The sequence below is a fragment of the Saimiri boliviensis genome, chromosome 18 (assembly GCF_048565385.1).
Source record: "Saimiri boliviensis isolate mSaiBol1 chromosome 18, mSaiBol1.pri, whole genome shotgun sequence".
Taxonomy (NCBI): Eukaryota; Metazoa; Chordata; class Mammalia; order Primates; family Cebidae; genus Saimiri; species Saimiri boliviensis.
This window is the reverse complement of record NC_133466.1, coordinates 47850873-47869195: the sequence shown is the minus strand read 5'-3', so window position 1 is coordinate 47869195 and position 18323 is coordinate 47850873. Positions and strand designations below refer to the sequence as shown.

General features: G+C 42.1%; 1 long non-coding RNA gene across 1 annotated transcript; it reads left to right on the top strand.

Annotated features, from left to right (window-relative positions):
- Window positions 1–12293: 12293 nt before the first annotated feature.
- LOC141582048 (uncharacterized) lies at window positions 12294–17431 on the top strand. Its single transcript, XR_012514894.1, has 4 exons — window positions 12294–12350; window positions 13701–13750; window positions 14249–14273; window positions 17365–17431. It is a non-coding gene; the product is annotated as an uncharacterized LOC141582048 (long non-coding RNA).
- Window positions 17432–18323: the final 892 nt, after the last annotated feature.

The following is an 18323-nucleotide window of genomic DNA, read 5'->3' as shown; positions in this document are numbered from 1 at the left end:
TACAGGTACTTGCCACCACACCCAGCTAAATTGTGTGTGTGTGTGTGTGTGTGTGTGTGTGTGTGTGTGTGTGTGTATGTGTGTGTTTATTTTTAGTAGAGATGAGGTTTCCCAATGTTGGCCAGCCTGGTCTCGAACTCCCGACCTCAGGTGATCTGCCTGCCTTGGCCTTTCAAAGTTCTGGGATTACAGGTGTGAGCCACCATGCTTAGCCTCATTTCATATCATAATGGGTAGCCTCATATCATATCAACCTTTTTAAAAAAAAAATTACAATTCTCATTTTCCAAAAATTTTATTTCTATTATGTTTTGGGAGTTTTTCAATTGCCTTCAAAGTGCTAATTCCCATGGCCAGAGCATAGGAATGTGTGTGATCAGGTGTTGACTGATGAACCAGAATGCATATTTGATCCTGGAGTTTGAGGTTATCAGAACTCTCCATTTAGAAAAGCATTCTTTATATATTTTCAAACAACCCATGCTGAACACACAGTGCCAATTTCTTATTCATCTGTCAATGAATATCCTGCCATATATATATACGTATATATACATATACGTATATATATGTATATATGTATGTATATGTCAGAGAAATCTCTAGATAAACTTGAGATTCAGAAATCAGTATGCAAACTTAGTTGCACACAGAGAAAAAAGAAGGTGTTATATATGTAGTAGAAAAGCTTTTATACAATTACTAAGAATTACATTATCAGAGATTAACTTTAAAACTGAACTTATACATTTTAAATTTAATTTGGAGCTAGTTTAAAATTGTTGAACCTAGGACTGTGGTGACTCAAGAATAGTAGAAATGGGTAGGAATGACATTTCATATCAAACATGGAATCTCCCCTTATTCTCAGTGAATTAGGTTTTCCTCTCTTCACCCTGAAATTTTCACCATCAAATATATATTGGGAGGCAGATCTTTTTTTTCCTTTAATGTTTATTTCATACACACAGAATAATGTTGTGGGTCTGGGATTCAGTTTTGAAATGAAACATGCAGTCCAAGTGACCCCCCTGTCCATGTGAAAATGGTCTGGTCTAGATCAAGCAGTTGCGCCCCTTATTGTGACATGTATGTTTGCAAAAATTCTATGGTGATCTGTTGCTAAGGTGATCTGATGATGTAGGTCTTGCCTTTGATTTCAGGTGCTATTCTGGCAATCAAAGGTTGGCAGGTAAAAGCAACTTGGAAATTTTCTCTGGCTCGCAAGATGGGGAATGTTTCTAACTGTTGTCTCAGAGGTATGTATGTTCATTTCTGTCTCCTGACTGTAATTTCTTTAGGTGGGCCAGTTTTCCTGTATGTTAAATGTCATTCTGATTTTTAAAAATTTCCCCAATTCCTATTTGTCTACAGGTTTATAAATATGTTTTAGAGTTTTATTACTCAGTTTATATTTTTGATTCTATCAAGATATTTTATATATATTTTTCTCTAGGAATAAGTACTGTTTCCCATGCCAATTTTTTTTTTTTTTGGTACACATGCTTCCATAGAGTAGATAGAGAAGACACACAATAACACCGCCTTCATCAGGATCTTGATACCAAATACAGTATGAGACATTCCATGAAACACCAAAGTCTTCTGAATACAGATGTCAAAATCTGAAAACAAATATTAGAGCAGTTTAAAATAGGAGATATTTAGAAAATACAAATAAATTTCATGATGGGAAACACTTTTGCCTAATTTAGAAGTTTTGAGGAATTCTTTTAATTTAAAATTTTTTTTAAAGATAAATCCAATCAAAAGGACATAAAAAGTTAAGAAATAGGAAACATTATTAGAAGTCATGTAAGATTTATGAGAATTTTACCTTGCAGTGAAAACTGCCTGGCATTAGATAAATTGGTTCATAAGGTCTTATTAAAATTAGCTATAATATTAAAAATACACTAATGCAAAACTAAACTTTTAGTTAAAAAACTATTCTTAAGACAATAATTTGTTCTCAATGAGATTACAAGAGGTAATAATTTTTCATTCTCAAATCTGTTTCTTTTTAAAACTTCTCAGATTTATGCCTCAGAATTTCAACTTGTACCACATCCCTTTATAGATGTTTTACAGGTCACATATCATTGCCTTCTGTTTCTCTTCCCCTTGAAAACCTTGATCTTTTTACTTGGCTAGGATAACTGTCTTCTTCAAAGTTTCAGCAGCAGCTTTAACTTCCTTCCTCCACCCCACAGCCTTTTTGATAACTATGAATTGTTTCCTATGAACAGAAAACATCTCATGCTGATAGTAAGAGCCATGTATCTTTCTGTTGAAGCTGCTAAATTTTCTGTTTACATTCCTCTAATGTCAACCCATGGCTGAACACTATGTCTAAATAAGTTTGAGTACTCTTTTCATCATGTGTGACTTCTACATTATTTCAATATATTTTCTTGAGACACTGCCTACTCTCAGGCAGTCCTTAGTCCAGGCTGCTCAGATCGTTGTGCAGAACAATAGCCAGTGAGACATTGGGGGTTAAATATTTAATTCACTAAATCACTGAAAAACCAACTTGGGTGGCCACATTTTCAGTTAATTCCCATTAACTGCTTGTGCAAGGTTGGTTAGTTGAAAGGAAGTTGATTCTTGGCACAGCCATTAGGTGGCAATTGGTTTGGAATGTCCTGAGATCTGAACTAGCTTGAGAGCCAAGCAGAACTTGGTACCTTGGGGTGGTCAGTTGGTTATGGAGGGGTGCTCACTGCCAGGCAGCTGATGGTTCTGGGCCCTGGGTAGGATGAACAGACATTTAAATTTGTTCCTCAGAAAGGTTTGTTTGCAGAAAAGTGCCATATTTTAGCCCAGGAGTTAAAACCTAGAGACAGGAGTTTTGTTTAATGACTTGAGCTCTTCTCTGGACTCAGCCACCTCTTCTAGGACATCAGCCTTCCTGAAGAGTCCTTGGTGCAGAAGGATTGGGAAAGGGAGTGGAAAGAGCTCCAGGTTCAGGGTCCAGGCCATGATTTAGAGGCCTTAGTTGTTCAGGAATCTCTGTCCCGAGAAAACCAACCAAATACTTGTCCCAGATCTATCTTTCATCAGTGTCATGACTCTACACAGGTCGCTTCCAATCTCTTTATTTTACTTCCTTAAACTGTCAGCTCTGGGTGGCAGTTCCCCAAGTGCCTGCTCTATATTTACCAATACCAAGGGCTTGGCTTATTCTTCCAGACATAAAATAGTTGAACACTTTATGGCACTTAGAAAGCACTCACCTTCTTAAGGCTTTATGTCCATGTCACTATTTTTACCCTTTTAGCATAACATAGGCCATTACCAAGATTTCCCCATGCAGACCAGGGAGTGGAGGCACAAAGGGGTCTATAGAATTTCCTCAGGTTTGAGCAGCTTCTCAAAAGGCCTTGAGCTCAGATCTTATGTACCAGACCCTATGCTCTTGGTCACTCCAATATACTACCTTTCTGTAATGTCTCATCTCAATACAGGTAATGCCTGTACAGTTATATGTGCAGCTTCTCTGATCTTCTGCAGCAAGATATCAACAACTGTCTTCATTTTAATTCCTTTCTTAGCATGTTCCATTGAGGAACAGGGAATGGATCCTGGGTTCACCGGAAAATCCACTGTCTGCTGCCACAGCCCTAAGAAGAGAATCCTTCGTCACTGGCCTCCCATCCGTTTACGCCGTAGAGTTGCATCAATGGAAGGTATTGTGGAAATTCATTCAATTCATTCGTGATATGATTTCTAGATTCTTCAGTGTCTCATGTTTAAGAAAATTATAAAATTGCTATGCTATATTCTTTATGTCATGTGTGCAAATTTAAATGTATTAAGATAATCACTAGTCTGGGCCCAGTGGCTCATGCTTATAATCCTAGCACTTTGGGAGGCTGAGGAGGGTGGATCATGAAGTCAGGAGTTCGAGACCAGCCTGGCTGATAAGGTGAAACCTTGTCTCTACTAAAAATACAAGAAAAAAAAAAAATCTAGCTGGGTGTGGTTGTGTATGCCTGTATTCCCAGCTGCTCGAAAGGCTTAGGCAGAAGAATCGCTTGAACCCAGGAAGCCTCTTCCCGAGTTCCAGTGAGCCTAGATCATGCCACTGAACTGCAGGCTGGGCGACAGAGCAAGACTCAGTTTAAAAAAAAAAAAGAAAAAAAAAGACACTTACTAGTACTACAGCTACAGGAATAAAAGTGCATTTCCATTCCAGGACTGGATTTCCTTTTAATAGTAAAGCACATCTCAGTGCAACTTGTAGACATTTTGCTGATTGTTAAACATCAAGTAAAAAGGACCTTTTCCTGAGACAGTGTTGCCAGGTATTTTAATTGATGGATGTCAGTTCAAACTGTTTTGAATTAACCTAAAAATGAGAGAAGTAGTACAGGAAATTTCCATATACTCACCTTCCTCAGTTTTCTTTTGTGATCACATCTTAAGTGAATGTGATAACACTTGTTACAATGTTACAGCTGAACCAATAGTTATACATTCTTACTAACGGAACTCCAGAGTTAGCATCTACTTTCACTCTGTGTTGTCCTGTCTGTGGGTTTTGACAATCTCATGATGTCATTTATCTCCCTGACAAAATAGTTTTATGTCCTAAACATGACCTGTGCTGCACCTATTAATGCCTGTCTTCTGAGGACTCCTGACAACCATGGATGCTAAGTTTCTGTTCTTAACCTATCTCCTTGACAGACACCAGCCCCCTGTCCCCAACACCCAAGGTTGCCTAAGGGATTTTTTTTGGTGGAACCAACATATGGACAGTCTGTGTTTCCTAGATCACTAGAGGAAAAGTTTGGTTTCTACCAGTATTTGGGGGTATTAGGGGTGTGTGTGTGTGTTTGAGATGGAGTCTCACTCTATCGCCCAGGCTGGAGTGCAGTGGTGTGATCTTGGCTCACTGCAACCTCCTCCTCCCAGGTTTAAGCAGTTATCTCTCTTAGCTTCCCGAGTAGCTGGTATTACAGGAGTGTGCCACCATGCCTGACTAATTTGTTGTTGTTGTTGTTTTGTTTTGTTTCATTTTGTTTTTGAGATGGAGTCTCTCTTTGTTGCCAGGCTGGAGTGCAGTGGCCCAATCTCGGCTCACTGCAACCTCTGCCTCCCAGGTTTAAATGATTCTCCTGCCTCACCCTCCTGAGTAGCTGGGACTACAGGATTCTGCCACCAAGCCCCACTAATTTTTGCATTTTTAATAGAGATGAAGTTTCACCATGTTGGCCAGGATGGCCCTTGATCTCCCGACCTCGTGATCCGCCCACCTTGGCCTCCCAAAGTGCTGGGATTACAGGCATGAGCCACCACGCCTGACCTTTTTTTGTATTTTTGGTAGAGATGTGGTTTTACCATCTTGGCCAGGCTGGTCTTGAACTCTGACCTCATGATCCACCTGTCTTAGCCTCCCAAATTGCTCAGATTTCAGGCACCCACCACCACTCCCGGAAAACCTTTTGTATTTTGAGTAGAAACGGAGTTTAACTATATTGGCCAGGCTGGTCTCGATCTCCTGACATTGTGATCTACCAACCTTGGCCTCCCAAAGTGCTGGGATTACAGGCCTGAGCCACTGTGCCTGGCGTTTTTTTGTTTGTTTGTTTTTTGGTTTTTGGTTTTTTTTGACTTCCATAGACTAGATACTGAAGAAACCACTGAAACACCAACTTGGGTGCCACATTTTCAGTTAATTCCCATTAATTGCTTATTCAGTTGAAGGAAAGTTTATTCTTGGCACGGCCATCAGGTGGTATTTTGTTTGGAATATCCTAAGTTCTGAACTGGCTTGAGAGTCAAGCAGAATTCAGTCCCTTTGTGTGGTCAGTTGATCATGGAGGGGTGCTCACTGCCAGACAGCTGATGGTTCTAGGCTCTGGATGAACAGACATTTGAATTTGTTCCCCGAAAAGGCTTTGTTTGTAGGACAGTGCCGTATTTTAGCCTAGGAGTTAAAACCAAGAAACAGGAGTTTTGCTTAAAGAGTTGAGCTCTTCTCTGGACTCAGCCACCTCTTCTAGGACATTAGCCTTCCTGAAGAGCCCTTTGTGCTGGAGAATTCAGAAAGGGTGTGGTAAATGCTCCAGGTTCAGGGTCCAGGTTGTGATTTAGAGGCCTCAGGTGTTCAGGGATCTCTGTCCCCAGAAAACAAACCAAATACTTGTCCAAAATCTATCATTCATCAGTGTCGTGACTCAAGGCAGGTTGCTTCAAATCTCTTTATTTCACTTTCTTGAACTGTCAACTCTGGGTGGCAGCTCCTGCTCTGCCCATCTCTCTGGGCTGATGTGGACATCACAGGAAAGAACATAAATTTTTCACAATTTCTAAAACATGGACCCATGTCAAGAATGAAGAGAATTTTACCCTCCACTGTCCTGGAGTCCCCCAGGTGCCTTCTCTGTGTTTACCACTATCAAGGGCTTGGCTTATTCTTCCAGACACAAAATAGTTGAGCACTTTATGGCACTTAGAAAGCACTCACCTTCTTAAGGCTTTATGTCAACGTCACTATTTTTACCCTTTTAACATAACATAGGCCATTATCAACATTTCCCCATTCAGACCAGGGAGTGGAGGCACAAAGGGGTCTATAGGACTTCCTCAGTTTTGAGCAGCTTCTCAAAAGGCCTTGAGCTCAGATCTTATGTACCAGACCCTATGCTCTTGGTCACTCCAATATACTACCTTTCTGTAATGTCTCATCTCAGTACAGGTATTTGCCTGCAGTTATAAGTGAAACCCGCAGTGCAAGTTCTTTCTGAAGCACAACTCAGATTCAGGGGGCTTTGCTCTGCAGAAGATGAACAATGGGATTAAACATTTAAGCTGTGAATAAGTAAATGCTCATTTATTTGATCTTCTGCAGCAAGATATCAACAGCTATCTTTATTTAAATTCATTTCCCAGCATGTTCCATCCACGATGGGAGAGTGGATCCAGGGATCAGTGAAGAATCCACTATCCGTCACTGCAAGCCTAAGAAGGGAATTTTCTGTTGCTGGCTTCCCTGGTGTATGCGCCCTAGAGTTGCACCAATGGAAGGTATAATGGAAATTCAGTCACTCAGTTCATTCATGATACGATTTCTAGATTCTTCAGTGTCTCTCATTTCAGACAATTATAAAATTGCTACACTATATTCTTTATTTTATGTGTGCAAATTTACATGTATCAAGTCAATAACTAGTGCTACAACTACAGGAGTAAAGGTGTATTTTTTTTATTTCTGATTTGGGTTTACTTTTAATAATAAAGAACACCTGAGTTCAACTTGTAGACATTTTGCTGATTGTTAAACATTAAGTAAAAAGAATGTTTTTCTGAGACAATGTTGCCAGGTTTGTAAAATAATGGATATCGCTTGAAACTGTTTTGAATTAACCTAAAAATGGAGGAAGTGGTACATAAAATTTCCATATACTCACCTTCCTCAGGTTCGTTTTTGTGATGACATCTTATGTGAGTGTGATAACACTTGTGACAATGACTATACCAATAGTGATACATTCTTATTAGTAATAGTCTAGGATTAGCATCAAGGTTCGTTCTGTGTTGCCTGGTCTATGGGTTCTGACAAACTCACAATGTGCTTTGTTACCCTGGCAGAATAATTTCACATCCTAAGCATAACCAATGCTGTACCTATTAATTCCTGTCTTTTTTCCTTATGATTCCTGAAAACCATGGATGATTTTACTGCCTGCATAGGTTTCCTTTTCCAGAATTTTATAGAGGTGGAATCATAGAGTATGTACCTCCTCATGACTAACTTACTTTACTTAGCAATATACATGTAAGATCTTGTATATCTTTTTGAAACTTAACAGCTTAAAATTTGTTGTCAGTGAATAATATCTTACTGGGTTTGTCGAACAGTGTCAGTTGGTTCATTTACCTCCTGAAGACCATCTCAGCTGCTCCTTCCAATCTGGACAATTATGAATAAAGCTGCCCACATTCTTGGGCACATTTTATGATGAACATAATTTTTAAATTCAGCTGTGTAAATATGTAGAATTTTGATCACTTGCTGGTAAGACTATATTTTCCATTGTGAGAGTTAGGTAGAATTCAACCGTAAAATTGTATGGGCATGTTTTCTTAAAGGTATTACTTAGCGATTTAATTCTGTAATAAATCGAAGCCTACCCAGACTATCTATCTCTCCTTTGGGTGGTTATGGTAGTTGCTTCCTTTGAAGGCATTTGTCCATTTCATCTAAGCTAGAAAATCTGTGGGCATAGAGCAGGCATCCCCAAACTTTTTACACAGAGGGCCAGTTCACTGTCCCTCAGACCATTGGAGGGCCGCCACATACTGTGCTCCTCTCACTGACCATCAGTGAAAGAGGTGCCCCTTCCTGAAGTGCGGCGGGGGGGCCAGATAAATGGCCTCAGGGGGCCCCATGTGGCCCGCGGGCTGTAGTTTGGGGACGCCTGGCGAAGACACTTGAAACTCGCCAGTGGCCTGCTTGGTTCTCTTCCAAGGGTACTGCGCTTCCTGTCAATCCTTCTGTAAACGTTTTTAATAAAGTTTCACTCCTACACTAAAAAAAATTGCAGGCATAGATTTGTTGAATTTATTCTGTTGTTATTTTCTTAATGTTCATGGGATCATCAGGAATATTAGTTATATTATTTGTAAATTGTGTCGTCTGTCTTTTCTTTGTGATTAGCCTGGCTGGAAGTTTACCAATTATATTGATCTTTTCTAAGAAGCACCTTTTGGTTTTGTGTTCTTTTTAAATTAATTCTATTACATTGATTTCTGCAACTACTGCTATATTTTGGGGGAGGGGGGTTGTCTGGTTTACATTACACTACACTTTTTTCTCTAGTTTCCTAAGGTGGAAAGTCAGACATCTGGATATGGATTATTTTTAGTTTACTGCACAGAATTGTGAATGGCACTAATGCCACTGAAGTGTGCACTTGATTATCAAAATAATAAATATTATGTATTTTGGCCACAATAATGATTTTAAAGCCAATAAAATGGATGATAAGTGCAGGAGGAACATATGTAGATCCAGGAAAGATGAATGACATAACATTTCAAGAACAAAAAAAAATGGACATTTACCAGGCCTCAAAATGCACAGGGGGATGATGGGACACTGTCCTGGAATCACCAGCGCATTTGTGTGTCGCCCTGTGTGAACACTGCCTACTTCACAGTGGTGAGGGGGCCAGAGAACCAGGCCCTGATCTGTGGCTTTCCTGATGGTCTTATTTGCCTTCCCTCTTCACCAAGAATGGTGTCCCAGTGGCAGCCAAGTTTCTGTTCTTAACCTACCTCCTTCACACACACCGGCCCCCTGTCCCCAACACCCCAGGTTGCCTAAGGGATTCCTTCAGTGGAACAGACATGCTGACAGTTACTCTGTGTTTCCTAGATCACAATAAGCAGGAGCCTTCATCTGAGGCTACCCCAGGCATTCACATGGTAAGTTCTTTTGTCTAAGATGGAAATTTTGTTACTCTTGCTTTTTAAAAATTTTATTTGATTTGACATATGAAAATCTTAACAAGTACATTATAGATGACTTACAGAATTTTTTAGTGGGAAAATGTGAGGGTTCATTACCAGGTAAGAAATGACCTCAGATGACATTCTTAGATAACACCTTCAGTTAGGAACTGTATGGCAGCAAGCATTTTTTTTTAGGGGAAATCATTCTTCTTAAATAATTGTAACTGTACAACCAAAACAGTCTTGAAACTTGCCTAAAAATCTTGTGCCTTTCCAGTATTATGTTGTAGGCTTTAATTTGCAGTCATTGCCTCAACCACTGTCTCCCATATGCTTTTCTTTTTTCCCCATATGCTTTTCTAATGCCAACAAGTAAAGAAAAGATCTATATGGTGAAACCCAATCTCTACTAAAAATAGAGAAATTAGCCAGGCATGGTGACCAGCAGCTCTCATCTCAACTACTGGGGAGGCTGAGGCACAGCAGGTTCACTCGAGCCCAGGAGTCAGAGGTTGCAGTGAGCCTAGTTTCTGACACTGCACTCCAGCGTGGGTGATAGAGTGAGACTCCATCTCAAGAAAAGAAAAGAAAAGAAAGAAAAACCCAATGCATACAGGACACAGCATGGTCTTAGTCTTACACTGTTTTTATTTATTCTCTAAATGCAGGTGGATACAGCCACACAGACAAGCAGTACGTATTCTGGGATCACCCTGATGCTAAGGAAAAATTCTAGTGTTGAGAAAGGTGACACTTCCTTGCCCCCTTTTTCTGGAGAGCCACTCTGTTTTGAATTTCCTGCCAGAAATGAGTTTCAAGCAGTTTTGCCTTAAAAATTGTAGAATCCAGTCAAGAAATGGGACCATCTACTCTAGTGCCTGGAAGGAACAGTGCATTTAGATAGAAGAGGGTGGTTGGTGTGCATCGGGGTTGGGAAGTATGGAGGATAGAGTCAATGCGGAGTGATTGTGACTGTCCCTGCGAGTTTGTGTGCTTTACCCAAGAAAACATGTTCTCATGTGCAAAGCACAACACAAAGATTAATATTCTAAAAACAAAACTTAATCACCACTCTATTTTTCCATAAATCAATCCATTCATTCTCCACCATAGCTGTAGCTGAAGGTGAGTTTAATATCCCCAGTCCTCATATGAAGATGATGTAGAGATGATTTTTTTTAAACTTTTGCTCACCTAAATGGAAATGGCAAAGATAAACTCGGGAATAGGTGGGAGACTGATGCTCTGGGCTGCTAGTTTGAAGTTATCACATGGCCCTGGTGTCACTTGTCAGAAGATCCTAGCATCTATGCGTGTTTGTGGAGGTATGTTGGCCTATAAAGATCTCAAGCACTGTGAATCACAGTAGAATGTTCTCAATGGTCAGGTGACCCAGAGTGTGAGTAGGTTCATTGTACAGTGGACTTTGGTGTGGTCATTAATATGAAACACACAGAGACAGCTGCCAGGTCATTGGTCTTAAGTGATGGGCTATTTCTTAGTTGCTGGTGAAAAAAGGAGAACACATAGGGACATATCCTGTTGTATTTAGTGACATCGTCATCACGAAAACTAGAAATGCTCTAATTCAATAGTACACATACCCAAGACACAGCACCCAACAAGATCTCAAGGAGAACTTTGGCTGTTAGCCTGATGCCAACCTCCTCTGCTGGATTCTACTGCACAGCTAGGTTAGAGGGGATCAGCGCCCCACCTGCTGCCACTCGTGAAGGGCTGTCCCAGTCCTGGAACCAGTGTGAGCATCAGCAGCAATGGACCCCATATCACGCCCAAGTGGTGATGAAAATAAAGGTAAAAACACAAATATCACCAGCTGAGTAGGGGTTATCTTTAAATGATAGGCTAATTGACTTACCAACTTTTGGCTTAACTTTTAAAACAAAGGGTTAATAAATACAATAGCAAATGTTGGCTAGAATTTGATATTCTATCTGAAACAAGGTAGTCCCTTATCAAGTACAAAATCTTTCAGATGGGGCAATAGCCAGAGCAGCACCATTTGTGGATTCTAGGAGAAAATGACCCTATAAGGGATGAAGAAAGGAGGGCAAAATAGCTTAGGTCAGATTAGAAAGGAAGAGCCCTGAGAAGCTACAGGGAAGCACAGCCTACCACGTGTGCTGTTCTGTGGCTATTTAATACTGTGGTGGCCTGGAGCTACAAACCCAAAGGCCCAGATTCCCTTTCTTTCTGCTCCTGCCCTTTCCCTCCTTCACCAACACTATGGCAGGCCGCTGAGTAGTTAATGAGCAACACCACCAAGGTGCTGATGGTCACTTTGCATCCTTCTAGGGACTGCTCTTCAGCAGGAAGACACTTCCGTGAACGCTGCAGAGGGCCAGGTAAAATGGGATATGCATGACCGGCCACAGGATGTGTCTGAGTGAAACAGTTGCTTTCTTGACTTTATCTTCTTGAATTGGAATCAGAGAATCTTATATAAGATGTGAGAATTTTACCGTATAAACTGTACGTGACTTACAGAATTTCCCTTGTTGGAGGAGTTTTGAGTGACAGTCCCTTCTTGACTGAGAATCGATTTAACAGTGGGAGAAAATGATAGCATCAACCACACACTGTGAGGTCGCAAGTTTTTGCTTTACCTCGTCTGTTTTCTTTTGCAACAAAAATCACTTAATGGCCAAGCAATGTTGTTGGAAGGAAACATCAGCCAAAAAAACCTTGTCCTTAGCATGAGTCGGTTTGCCCTGTTCTTTTTGGTTTCATTGGTTCAACACCGGTTTCCATCTTGTTTTTTAATGTCACCAAGTGCAGGCAAGTCAGGACACAGCATGGTCTGATGCTCACAGCAATTTATTTTCTGTCATTACAGGAAGCTGCAGGACTGCAGCAAGCAGGTAAGTATTGGGGAACCAATGTCATCCTGATGAGTAATCCAGAAGATGAGGAATGTGGCACTGTCTCACTGGCTTTCCTGTAGACAGGCAGCCTGAGTTGAGCTTCCTGTTGTAAATGAGGACTTAGACAGTGATGGGAGAAATGATTTTTCCAGATAAGACACAATGGCCACATTCTGCAGTCCCTGGGAGCAACTGCATTCTCTGAAGGTGGGGTGGGATCTTGTCCGTGGGGATGGCCCACATCTTTGTGAATTCATGTGGTGCCATGGTCACTGTGTCTTGGAGTGTGTGTGTTGGTTTCTGTACATACACATCCCCAGATTTGCTAGTGTTCACATTCTCCACAGGGATTCTCATCACTGTTGCAGTCTTAGTATAGGTACAGGAAAAAATCAACTTGTAAGCTTATGATGTGTGCACTTGATTGCATGCAAAGGACACTTTAATTAACCTAAAAGAAATTCTGTCAACAACAAGGCTGATTCCAAAGGCATACCAAAAGAACAGAGCTGTGTCAGGATCTCTGCCAATTTTATTTTTTTCATTCACGATTCCCTACTCTATTTGGTTTTCAAATAAACCTCACCTGTTTACAGGCCTTCCTATTTCCTCCTGGCATTGCAGTGGCTCACTCTAGCCATTTCCATTCTTCACAGGCCTTTTATACCAAAGCCCTCAGAATCAATCATCCGTGGCCCATCTTGAGCAGGGAGAGTGGGCTGGGACTCCTTTCTGTGCATTTAGACCCCGGTACAGCCTCATGCTGTGGCCAGTTCTGTTGAGAAAGTGATAAGGCAGGAGCCTGAAGGCAGGGTTAGGTTGAAATCACAACAGCGTTCTTCACTGGGGCCTGATACTGCCCAGCAGCTAATGTGGCCCAGAATAGATAGTGCCCAGGTCATGCAGAGTTTGGGCCTTTTTTCCCTCAGCCTAGTCATGGTTGCTGTGTGCTCAGCTCAGAAACACAGCAATGAGAAGAGAACAAAGGAGTCTTCCCAGGGGCAGGGTGAGCAGAGTCACAGCCAGAGCACCACGACCTGTGGATTGCGGGTGGAAATGACTTTGAATGCGATGAAGAAGGGATGGCAAGATGGCTAAGGTCAGCTTAGAAAGGAGGAGACCTGAGAAGCTGCAGGGAAAAATAGCCTGCCCAGTGTCATGTGCTGTGTTTGAGATGGGCTCTTTCATGTTGTGGTGGCCTGGAACTACAGACCCAAAGGCCCTGATTCCCGTTTCTGTTCCTGTCCTTTTCCTGCCACCCTCCTCCTACCCCACATCATGGCATGCCCCTGAATTGCTAATGAGCAACAACATCAAGGTGCTGACGGTCACTTTTTATCCTCCTAGGGCCTGCTCTTCAGCAGGAAGACACTTCTGGGGATGCTGCAGAGGACCAGGTATAATGGGATATGAATGTTGGGCCAGATATTGTGTCTGAGTGAAACACTTGCTTGCTTGACTTTATCTTCTCGAATTAGGATCAGAGAATCTTATATAAGATAGGAGGATTTTACCATATAAATTGTAGATGACTTACAAAATTTCCTTGGTTGGGGGAGTTTTGAGCGAGAGTCTCTTCTTGACTGAGACTTGATTTAAGAGAGTGGGAGAAAATTACAGCATCAACCACACACTGTGTGGTCTCAAGTCTTTTGCCTTAGCAAGTCTGTTTTCTTTTTGGGACAAAAATCACTTAATGGCCAAGAAACATGGTTGGAAGGAAACATCGTCCAAGAAAAACTTGTCTTTAGCATGAGTCGGTGTGCTCTGTTCTTATTTTGGATTTCTCTGATTGAACACTGGTTTCCGTCTAGTGTTTTAATGTCACCAAGTGCAGGAAAGTCAGGACACAGCATGGTCTGATGCTCACAGCAATTTATTTTCTGTCATTACAGGAAGGTGTGGGACTGCAGCAAGCGGGTAAGTATCGGGGAACTAATGTCATACTGATGAGTAATCCAGAAGATGAGGAATGTGGCACTGTCTCACTGGTTTTCCTGTAGACAGGCAGACTGAGTTGAGCTTCCTGTTGTGAATGACGAATTAGGCAGCGATGGGAGAATTGATTTTTCCAGATAAGGAACAACGGCCACATTCTGCAGTCCCTGGGAGCAACTGCATTCTCTGCAGGTGGAGTGGGATCCTGTGCACGGGGCTGGCCCAGGTTTTGAGAATTCATGCGGTGCCATGGTCACTGTGTCTCGGAGTGTGTGTGCTGGTTTCCATATATACATATCCCCAGATTTCCTAGTGTTCACATTCTCCACAGGGATTTTCATCACCATCGTAGTCTTACTATCAGCAAGGAAAAAACTTGTAAGCTTACAATGTATGCAGTTGATTGCATGCAAAGGATACTTTAATTAACCCAAAAGAAGTTCCATCAACACCCAGGCCAATTCTCAAGGTGAACCAAAAGAACAGAACTGTGTCAGGGTCTCTGCTAACTGTATTTTTTTCATTTACTAATCCCTGCTGTGCTTGGTTTTCAAATAAACCTCACGTGTTTATAGGCCTTCCTATTTCCTCCTGGCATTGCAATGGCTCACTCTAGCCATTTCTGTTCTTCACAATCCTTTTCTACCAAAGCCCTCGGAATTGATCATCCGTAGCTCATCTTGAGTAGGGAACATGGGCCAGGGCTCCTTTCTCTGCATTTAGACCCTGGTACAGCCTCATGCTATGGCCAGTTCTGGTGGGAAACTCAGAACAGAGGAGCCTGCAGTCAGGGTTAGGGTGAAATCACCCCAACTTTCTTCACTGAGGCCTCATACTCCCCATCAGCTAATGTGGCCCAGAATAGATTGTGCCGAGGTCTTGTGGAGTTCCGGCATTTTCCACCTCAGCCGAGTTGTGGTTCCTGTGTTGTCAGCACAGAAACACAGCAGCGTGAGAGGAGAACCACGTGGTGTGCACTGGGTATGAGAGGCCGGGTGAGCACTTGCCATCCTAGTAAGATGAAGGGTGGGCATGCATTTCAGGTGGGGCAAAACAAATATGGCTGTGGAACTGCAGAGGCTCTGTGAGGTCCCCGTTGAACCCACTCTTGACAAAGGTTCTTGTTTACCTCTGAAGGCGCTTGGAAAAACCAGTCAAAGCAGTGGGTTTTCTTTAAATATGAATATCAACTGAGCCAAAGTATAGCTTGAGTTCTTTTCTTGGAGTATACATTTGGTGGAAACTTATTGTATATAAATCGACTTTGATGGTTGTATGGGTGTCAGTACCTATCCTACATTTAAAAACACTGAGGCTTCTGTGATTGTAAAATGTTTTACGTTAACCTCAGAAGCCATCTCCTCATAACCCAATTCCCCTAGTCCTCTTTAATCTCTAGAATATTCTTTGCTGGTTTTTTTTTTTTGTTGTTGTTGTTGTTATTGTTGTTTGGTACACAGTGGGCTTTCTGCTGTGAGTGATTAAAGCTTGAGATCAGAGTTAGCAACATTATGGCTCTAAAAATTCATAGACAGCTGCGCAGGTTGCTCTATGAGAGAGAGAGCAGACTACGGCCTTGGCCTGGGTCTGCCAAGAAAAATGATTTAGAGAAATAGAAGGAAGGCGTGAGGGCAGCAAAGCCATGAAGGTGGAGGGGAAACAAAGGTGCAACATTAGGAGGGTGAGTTCTACACCATCACCTGAGCACAGCCGGAATGTTCAAACCTCATCTGAAGGCGGAGGTGAGATCCGACTTCATGGCGGGCCTGAATGGTGGGCATCTTCCTAAAAGCCTCAAAAGAGGAGCTACTTTGTTTCTTGTCTTCTCCATGTTTCTGTGTGTTGATGCAGGGGCACCACCAGAAATTACTGAGACAGTGAAATGGAGTGAGTTTATGAAATGTTCAACTTAGCCCAGAAATCAATGATCAGCAGGGGTGAACTTGAGGGTTAGGCCAGACACTTTAGGGTAGTTGCCCGGCTTGATCTCCCTGTGGTGACAAAGAATAACTTCTGGCAGTCACCTGACAGGTGGTCCTTGTGTAGCTAGATTCTTCTGCACAGCTGGGTTAGAGAGGATCAGTGTCCCACCTTCTGCCCCTCACGAAAGGCTGTCCTAGTCCTGGAACCAGTGTGAGTATGATCAGCAACGGACCTCATGTAACACACATGAGTTGATGGAAATAAAGAGTGGAAAGACAAATATTACATGCTAAGTAGGGGTTTTCTTCAAATGATAGGATCGTTGAATATTTTCATATTTTGTTTTAACTTTTTAATAAGGATTAATAAATATATCACTGTTATCTCTTAAAAATTGTTAGAAAGTGTAAATAAATAAATAAATACCATAGCATATGTTGGCCAGAATGTCGTATTGCCTCTGAATCAAGGTTGTTCCTTATCAAGTACAAAACGTTAGAGATGGAGTCATAGCCAGAGTCACACTACTTGTGAATTGTGGGAGGAAATGACTTTGGAAGAAATGAATAAGGGAGGGCAAGATGGCTCAGTTCAGATTAGAAAGGAGGAGCCCTGAGAAGCTGCTGGGAAACATCACCTGCCCTGGGTGGTGTGCCATGTTTGAGATGGACTATTTCACATTGTGGTGGCCTGGAGCTACAAACCCAAAGGCTCTGATTCCCTTTCTTTTCTGCTCTTGTCCTTTCCCTGTGACCCTCCTTCTTCACCCACATCATGGCATGCCCCTGAATTGTTTTTTTTTTTTTTTGAGACAGAGTTTCACTCTTGTTACCCAGGCTGGAGTGCAATGGCGCAATCTCGGCTCACCGCAACCTCTGCCTCCTGGGTTCAGTCAATTCTCCTGCCTCAGCCTCCTGAGTAGCTGGGATTACAGGCACACACCACCATGCCCAGCTAATTTTTTGTATTTTTAGTAGAGACGGGGTTTCACCATGTTGACCAGGATGGTCTCGATCTCTTGACCTCATGATCCACCTGCCTCGGCCTCCCAAAGTGCTGGGATAACAGTCTTGAGCCACTGCGCCCGGCCCCCTGAATTGTTAATGAGCAACACCACCAAGGAGCTGATGGTCACTTTGCATCCTTGTAGGGCCTGCTGTTCAGCAGGAAGAACCTTCTGGGGACTCTGCAGAGAACCAGGTAAAATGGGATATGAATCTAAGGGGTCTCAGTGAAACAGTTACTTTCTTGACTTTGTCTTCGAGAATTAGGATCAGAAAATCTTATATAAGATATGAGATTTTTGCCATATAAATGGCAGAAGATTTACAGAATTTCCTTGGTTAGGGGAGTTTTGAGCGACAGTCTCTTCTTGACAGAGACTCGATTTAAGACAGTGAGAGAAAATGACAGCATGAACCACACACTGTGTGGTCACAAGCTTTTTGCCTTAGCAAGTCCGTTTTCTTTTTGGGACAAAAATCACTTAATGGCCAAGCAATATTGTTGGAAAGAAACATCGTCCAAGAAACCTTGTCTTCAGCATGAGTCGGTGTGCTCTGTTCTTTTGGGTTTCTTTGACTGCAGAAAACTCAGGACACAGCATGGTCTGATGCTCATAACAATTAAGTTTCTGTCATTACAGGAAGCTGTGGCACTGCAGCAAGCCGGTAAGTGTTGGGGAACCCCTGTCATAGCGGTGAGTAATCCAGAAGATGAGGAATGTGGCACTGTGTCTCTGGCTTGTCTGTAGACAGGCAGGCTGAGTTGAGCTTCCTGTTGTGAAAGCGGATGTAGGCAGCCATGGAAGAAATGATATTATGAGATAAGGAACAACGGTCCCATTCTACAGTCCCTGGGTGCACCTGTGTTCTCTGAATGTGGGGTGGGATCCTGTGCATGGGACCGGCCCAGGTCTTTTGTGAATTCATGCAGAGCCATGGTCAGTGTGTCTCGGGGTGTGTGTTTTGGTTTCCATACATATAGATCCCCTGATTTTCTGGTGTTCGTGTTCTTTACAGGGATTTTATCAGCACCGTATTCTTACTATAGTCACAGAAAAAGGTCAACTTGGGAGCTTATGATGTGTGCAGTTGATTGCATGCAAAA